Raw genomic sequence first — 8,357 nt, forward strand, 5'->3', positions numbered from 1 at the left:
ATATATTAAGACTCAATGCATCACCTTTGAAAAGTATCAATCCTATAATTATGAATGACATTTCTAAAAGTATATAAACACTCATTAAGTAGCATCTGTCAAGTATAGATTGCATCACACTTTAATAATCTTGCTTATTACCAAGATTTTGTAACCTGCATCTTGATCAAATACAATTTTTTCTAATGGCATTGTTCATCAAATATTAACAATTATATAAGATACATGTTTTAAAGCAGATACAACATAATTATTTGCTCTATATGTACTGAAGAGATAGACCACGTTATTATAACCCTGAAAATCATAATAATAATTTTACGATATATAATATATGTACATGTTCTACAGTCATAGCGTGTCAACAAAAATTAAGGTATCTCATCACCATTGCAATTTCATTTGTCACAAAACTCAATATGATATCTTGACCAAACATTACAAAGAAAAATTTGTAGAAGCCTGTTATAATCTTATAATGCAAATAACAATAATATGCTTTAATGACATAATGATAGGTGCAAATAATGTATGTATGAAGTATATGCTCAGTTGACACTACAATTGACATACCTGCAGAATGCTCCTTAGCATCCTATTTATAATTCCATATATATGGTCATCATAACTGATTTCCTTATTAAAACCAAGAAATTGATTCATAAGGCCAATTATGGTTCCAAGACACAAGCCATATGCATAATCATAAGAACACTGCATATGTATAATCGCTAACTTTACACGCACCCAGTAGTCCATATTCATAGGTCATAAACTTGTTGATCATAAACATGTTGATTAAAGCCTATCCTTGATTGGATTCACCACAAAATATCAAAATTACTTCAACAGTTTTAATCCAATCATAGAAATAAAACATGTGGTCATGCATGTATAATTGAATAGAAATTCAGACAGTGAAAGCTAGAGTTTGCTTATCTGTCGTTTCAGATCTATGATTGCATGATGTTTCGACTTATTATTGGTGGTCGCACATGAATTTCCGATTACGGTTGATCATTCTGTCCAACAAAACTTCGACCATACCGTCTCTTTGACTTCTGCTTGTTTCCAACACCGTTGTCATGCTTGTGACCTTTTGATTGACTGAGAAAAGACGTCAAGCAATAAGTTTGAGACCCTTTTCCTTTTTTCCTCCCCAGAAATTAAATAGAGCAGATCCCAATATTTTTTTCCTCGCATCATAAGAAGGAACATGCATTAGAAACGATAAAAACATAATGATCTATATTTCTGTGAAGGAGGCTCTGATACCACATGTAACCTTAAACTTAAAAAGAATTAGATCGTTTCACAAATAATATAGATACAATTCTATAAAAGTACTACCAGGACAAGCACTTTAACCGACAAAGCTTAATTCGTCGGCTAAGATCTTAGCCGACGAGCCTTCATCTGCTATAGTTTCGTCGGGAAAGGGTCGTCGGCGATGACTTTAACCGACGACACTAGAAGACGTCGTCGGCTATTATCTGGGACAATAGCCGACGAATATCTTAAATGTTTCGTCGACCATAGTCTGAGACTTTAGCCGACGAATATCGTCGGCTAAAGTATGTAATAAAAAATTAAAAAATAACTATATATAGCTGACGAAATATAGTCTGTTTCGTCGGCTTTAGAAATGTTTAGCCAACGAAACATGCCATAATTCGTCGACTAAACCTTATAAAAAAATTAAAAAATACTATAGCCGACGAATATCTTCGACTAAAGTATTTAAATATTGTCGGCTAAAGTTGCTGGTTTTTGAAAAAAAAACTGCAGAAACTTTCGGCCACCTCCAATCACCACCAAAATTTGACAGAATCTTCCTCTCAACATTTCAAACAACTTTCTAGAAGAAGTCGAAGCCCAATTCTAAGCCTAAACAGGTCAATTGAATCAAAATATAAAAATCCTCAATTTTAAACCCTAAAAACTTCAAATCTTCGATTCTCCTCACACACACCGAATCGAGCTACCAAATTCTAGGGGAATGTAGTACTAATCAAACTCAACTTATCCATATATAAAACTCACCAAATGGTGACCTGAGGAAGGAGAAATTCGATCGACACCAAATCCGAACCGGCGGAGTTTGGGAGCTCGATTTATCTCTCACGGTGCCGCCACTCGATGCACCATCTGTCCAGCAATGAAGCAGAGACGACGGCGAAGCTTTTGGGACAAGTATGGCGGTCTTCGGTGGCTTGACGGCGGAGCTAGGCCGAGAAGAAAATCCGGCAGGTGAAACAATAACATTTTCTGATTTTCTGACTTCTTACCATCCACCTCCGGTAAAACTCCTATATAAAGAACTTTACCCGACGAAATTCTTTATTTTCATCGGCTAAACTCTTTTGAAAATTTTGAAAATTTTGGTTGACCGCCAAAAGTTTTTTGACAATAGCTGACGAAATCATATATTTTCGTCAGTTTAAGTCCTTTAAAAATTTTGAAAATTTCACCCCAAATTTGGTTTGCCGCCAAAAAATTTGACTTTAGCCGACGACTTTTTTAATATCTCGTCGGCTAAAGTCTATAAATTCACGAAAACGCTCATATCTCCCTCTATATTACGTAGTTTGGTCAAACCTTCCACACGAAAAACTTTCACGTAGATGAGACGCAACTGCCTGTATAAAAATTTTGAAACATTTACATTCCTACGATAGGGCTCCCCATAAGGAATAATAACAGTAAATAGGGTTGACTGCTACTATCGGCACCAAGACGTTACCCGATTTACGTGATTTTTGAACCATAGCCGTATTTCACCATTCTGAACACATCTTATTTCACGAGATTTTTGATAATTTTGTTTCCTATGTAGAGTTGGTTCACAAAGTTGTATAACCTACCAAACAAGTTATACAACATTAGTAGACACATTGTGATTCTGATTACTAAAATTCACAAACCAAAATTTGACCGTCAGATATGATCATTATGATGAAAGATGTCTATGGTAAAAAATTCAACAGGATCCGACAAAGTTAAGGGCTCGATCGAAACGGTCAACCATAATCCATCGTCACTTATCACATGAAAACGCTCATATCTCCCTCTATATTACATAGTTTGGTTAAACCTTCCGCATGAAAAACTCTCACGTAGATGAGACGCAACTGCCCATATAAAAATTTTGAGACATATACCTTCCGACGATAGGGCTCCCCATAGGAAATAATAACGGTAAATAGGGTTTACCACTACTATCGGCACCGAGACGTTACCCGGTTTACGTGATTTTGAACCATAGCCGTATTTCACCATTCTGAACACATCTTATTTCACAAGATTTTTGATAATTTTGCTTCCTATGTAGAGTTGGTTCACAAAGTTGTATAACCTACTAAACAAGTTATACAACATTAGTAGACACGTTGTGATTCCGATGAATAAAATTCACAAACCAAAATTCGACCGTCAGATATGATCATTATGATGAAAGATGTCTATGGTAAAAAATTCAATTGGATTCGACAACGTTAAGGGCTCGATCGAAACGGTCAACTCTAATCGGAAATAAGAAAACTGTATTTTGAAGCCCTAAATGGACTCGGATGGCCAAAAAGGCCCATATGTCATGGAAAAGCGATAAGTTTGACTCGTAGGGCCGTTACGCTTCCGGAAATGTATCACAATAGTCAATCGGACACCGAACGCCAAATCTGCAACATAACGGGTTTCGACTGTTCTACATCAGAGACGTTACCCGATTTACGTGATTTTTGAATCATAGCCGTATTTCACCATTCTGAACACATCTTATTTCACGAGATTTTTGTTAATTTTGCTTCTATGTAGAGTTGGTTCACAAAGTTGTGTATTTGTTTAAAACCTACTAAGCAAGTTATACAACATTGTTTTTCTTTTAACCAACGAAATAATAGTATCGTCGGCTAAAGTTGTGAATAGCCGACGACTTTTTTCGATAATAGCCGACGTGATTTTTTTTCGTCTACTAAAATACTTTAGCCGACGAGTAAAAACTTTGGCCAACGAAGGAAAACTTTGGCCGAAAAAAAAAATTTTCGTCTGCTAAAGTATAGTATAGCCGACGAAATTTTAAATTAGCCGACGAAAGAAAATTTCTTCGGCTAACATGGACTTTAGCGAACGAAAAAATAATTCATCGGCCTGGTTTTTTTATTTTCGTCGGCTAAAGCCTTCCTAGAACAAGAGGAAATGAATGATAAATGGATCATGAACCTTTTAGACTTGATAGTCACTCAATCCGGCCTAAGTCTTTTGCACTGCATCTCATTGTAGTATTCTTTGAATTGGGCAAGAAGCGTATTTCCGAGAGAATGAGAGAGTGTAGGGACCTAAGCTTTTATAGAGAATTGGATATTCTGTAACCTCCCATAAAGGTAACATTTAAAGTCCAAATCCTTAATTGTAGTTGCATACCTTATTAGACAAACTTGAAAAATCAAGTCATATTAGATTTCTCCTTTATTTATTCTGATATACCGTAAATAAAGCATTTCGGATTAAAATCTCATAATTCTCCAATTACTTGTAAACTAATGATAAGGTCCAATTTAGTCTTACAGAAGGATCTATCATTTGACTTTGGTTGGCTGTCTTGAATACTTGAAAGAGAAGGGAAATGTGGAAGGAGCTCAGGAGTTGCTGAGAATATTGAGAGAGAAGGATCATCTATACGAGCAGACATGTGTGATAAATTTGAGAATTATATTCTTGGTGAAACCAAGGTTGAGTCAGTGATATCAGGTGACAGGGGAAATGATATGGAGGGGGTTTATACAATTCATGATGGAGCAGAATGTGATAGTGGAGCTCAACAATGGGGGTAGTAGCTAAATGTAGAGGTTGATCGACGATGGGTATGTAGTTCCATCTACCAACAGAAGGTGAATATCTATAATATTTCAGCTTTTATTTTGCATGCTTCAGTTGCCTTGCTAGTTGTTAGTTGCACATCATTTCATTTCATTGACGAAGTGTGTGGTTAATTGTTTATGAGGTTAGTAGTTAACTATGTACTGGACATTCCACTTTAAAATTTCTCAGATAGAATGTACCACAATAATATATGGGAAGATAATAACTTAGAACTTGTGTTTTTTTATTTCCTAATAGTATAGCTCTCGTATTCTCTGCAATCTACTTCTTTATAGCGCTACTATCTCTGGAACTATTGGTTTCTTTGAGTGCCCTTATTCTGATGCTTCAAATGTGGTCATTTTCGGGATACTTCTTGGAAGGACAAGTCCCTTGCTCCGGCTAACTAAAACTCCTCTTTTATCTTTTTATTTAGAAGGGGAGAACTTTTATGATGTCTAATAGTGCTCCTGCCTACCGTATGTTACTTTACGTGTGATTTGCACTGCCATTCCTTGCTGATTATGCTCATTGGTCTTGCTTGTTTGATTTCAGTTTATCTGATAATGCTCTTTGGTGTGGCGTCCTATTGTTATAGAACATTGTTTCGGTTACGTCTGTGAAGGTATAAGGTTGTTGGCAATCCTTATATAAAACAAAATGAAAATATGAATACTCATATATAACAGGACCTTTTTATTTCTGTCAAATCTTATCAATAACAATTGTGAAAACACATGAACACAAGATATATTAACTACGGTGTAAACCTTCCTCAAGGAAACATCACCACGAGACTTTTCAAGTAGTCCACACTGAGATCAAATCCACTATGAATAATCAGAGTTTTAAACAGTACATAAGCAGTGATTACTATCACTTTTATAAGAACAATCAAGCTTAATCAAGTACACTTATCAACTGATCTATCCCCTAATGATTTATGACCTATCTAAGGAAGAGACTGAATAAGTCTTCCACTCCAGCAACACTGCTTCAGATCCACTTGAGATGAAGAACACAGTGAGTGGCTCAAATGACAACAAGAGTTCTTGAGTATAGTCTGCAAACACAGCAGCAATAATAATACTCCAAGTAATATCAAAATGAACTACTTAAAACCCTAGCAGTAGTAGGGATATATATATATATATGTGAGTAAGAAAGAGAAGAATCTCCTCCTCAATCAAATGACAGCTCACCATAAGAAGATCTGTAGTCAAACAACAATTAGACAACATATATTTTAACTGATCCGATTAACAGCTAACACAATCTTATCAAGGTTGGAGATATCCTTAACAGAATCAAAGGATAAGTCTTAAACAATATATCACAAGAAAAATGCTTTTATCGAGTAGAATAAATAAAATTGCACTTACTTCAATTTTACTGTAACACATTAGCAAAATATTCCACTCAATAAAGACCCTTTAGTTCTCGTATAAAATTCCTTTTTAGTAAGCAGATTTTGATCCTACAAATCTTTTAAGATAGATGAAAGGAATCATACCTTTTATTCATAGAAAATACCTTTTAGGTTGCTGCACGTTTACTGCAGCATATCAGCAAGAATCAGCTTTCCTGGTTGAACTAGGAAAGCTTCATTTCTTTATTTCTGAGTTGAATTGTATGCCATATACTTACACAAAACACAACCTATGAAGTAGCAATTGAGAGATTGGTCTTGCACATCTGAAGAATAAGTTTGAAAAAGTAGAAGAACCAACATGAACTCATGGAACACAGGTAAAATCATGCATATGCATTTCATGGTTTTTCATCGAGGATAGCAGTATTGTCTGCTATCCTAAAAATCTGGGTTTCCAGCTTTTCAGTCTTTTGTTTCTTTTGTCTTAGGTGTATGTTTCTTTACCCTTGTTCCATAAGAACTATGTCTGGGTGAGATCCTCATTTGAATTTCAAATTGACAACTAAGATAAAAGTCATGCCTTGGTGCTCAAATTAGTCTAGGGTTTGATGCCTTTATCTCAACCCGTGACCCATGTTTTAGCTCTTAGGCTCCAGCTGTGGTTTGCTGTGTTTGTGATACACAAACCAATATTTGCAGCTGTCTTTGTTTGATATCAAATAATAGTGGTTTGCTAAACCATTGTGGTATTATGCTTTTGGGAAAAAGTTTGCAAAACCTTTGTCTCTTGCTTTTAAATCAAACATTGTTTATGATTATTTTGTTTCTTTCTTTCTTGGCCTAGGACAACTGCATATGACCTCTCACATTCAAAGTTTGGCCAAGGATCCTTCCTTGCTTTGGCCCTCGTGCCTGCCCTCTTTTGGCACCTCTTTGGCTTGTGTCTCTCTCTTGTTAGAGCACTCCATCAGCCTATATATATTGAGCAAGGCTGCCTTTGCTCTGTGGTTGTCAAAATGTAGTTTTTACATTTGCATTGTTGGGTTTTGGTTTTCTTTTGCATTGTTCATTAGTCTCTAAGTCTTCCTTTTGTGATTATAAACCTTAGAGCTAAACAAAACCTTTTTCTCATAAACTCATTGCATTCTGCATACCATGAGATCAGTTGGTAATGCAGCAACCCAGGAAGTGTTCATGAAAGAAGCAGCTGAGGATAGCTAAGTTCTGATGTATCCCACTGAGGTAGCTGGGTTCATGAAAGAATCAGTTTAGGATAACTGAGTTTCTGAGAGTGAAACTTCTGAGAAGTGTTCAAGAAGAATCAGTTAAGTGATAGCTGAGTTCTGAGTTGAAACTTCTTATACCTTCATGTGTAGCCACTTAGAGACAAGAGAGGTAGTTCTAGAATAGTTTGGGACTAGGTAGCATAGCAAGTCGTTGTTGTATCCTATACTGTAATCTTGTAAGGAGTGAGGTACTCAGAAACAAGAGAGAAAGTATAGATCTAGACTAGTGGGTAGTTTAGGCAGGATAGCAAGCCAGTTATGTATCCCTAGACTATAATCTTGTAAGAAGTGAGTTTTACATAGTGGAAAGGTTTATCCCTCAAGAGTTAGGGGCACGCAGTTTTTCTCCCTGATTGCAGGGTTTCTGCGAGTAAAAAACATCTTGGTGTTCATTGTTATTTTACTGCAACTTTTATTTATTGTCATTGTGTATTTGTTATTCAGAATAGCTATAACTCTTGCTATCCCTGAGAACGAATTTATACGGAAAAAAGTTGTTAAGGGCCTATTCACACCCCCACCCCCACCCCGGGACCTTTAGTCTGGCCTTGTTTCGTTAGTTCTGACAGCTTTTGGCTCGTTGGCCATGGTTGTATTGATCAATTCATTCATCGGATTACCAACATATAAAGCAGATGAGGGTGTGACAAGTTAGTTATAGGCTTGCAGCGATTAAAATTCACTCATCCAACGACAACAGAAGGAACAAACTAGGATGAATATATCCACACAAAAGTTGGTTCCCCTTGGGTCTATTAACTGTTAATCCACCTGAAAACTGAGCAAAGTAATTGAAATTCGTTCTTTCTCTTGGCTAAATACAAGCAGAAGTATCTAATTAT

Source organism: Fragaria vesca, linkage group LG2 (assembly GCF_000184155.1).
Source record: "Fragaria vesca subsp. vesca linkage group LG2, FraVesHawaii_1.0, whole genome shotgun sequence".
Classification (NCBI taxonomy): domain Eukaryota; kingdom Viridiplantae; phylum Streptophyta; class Magnoliopsida; order Rosales; family Rosaceae; genus Fragaria; species Fragaria vesca.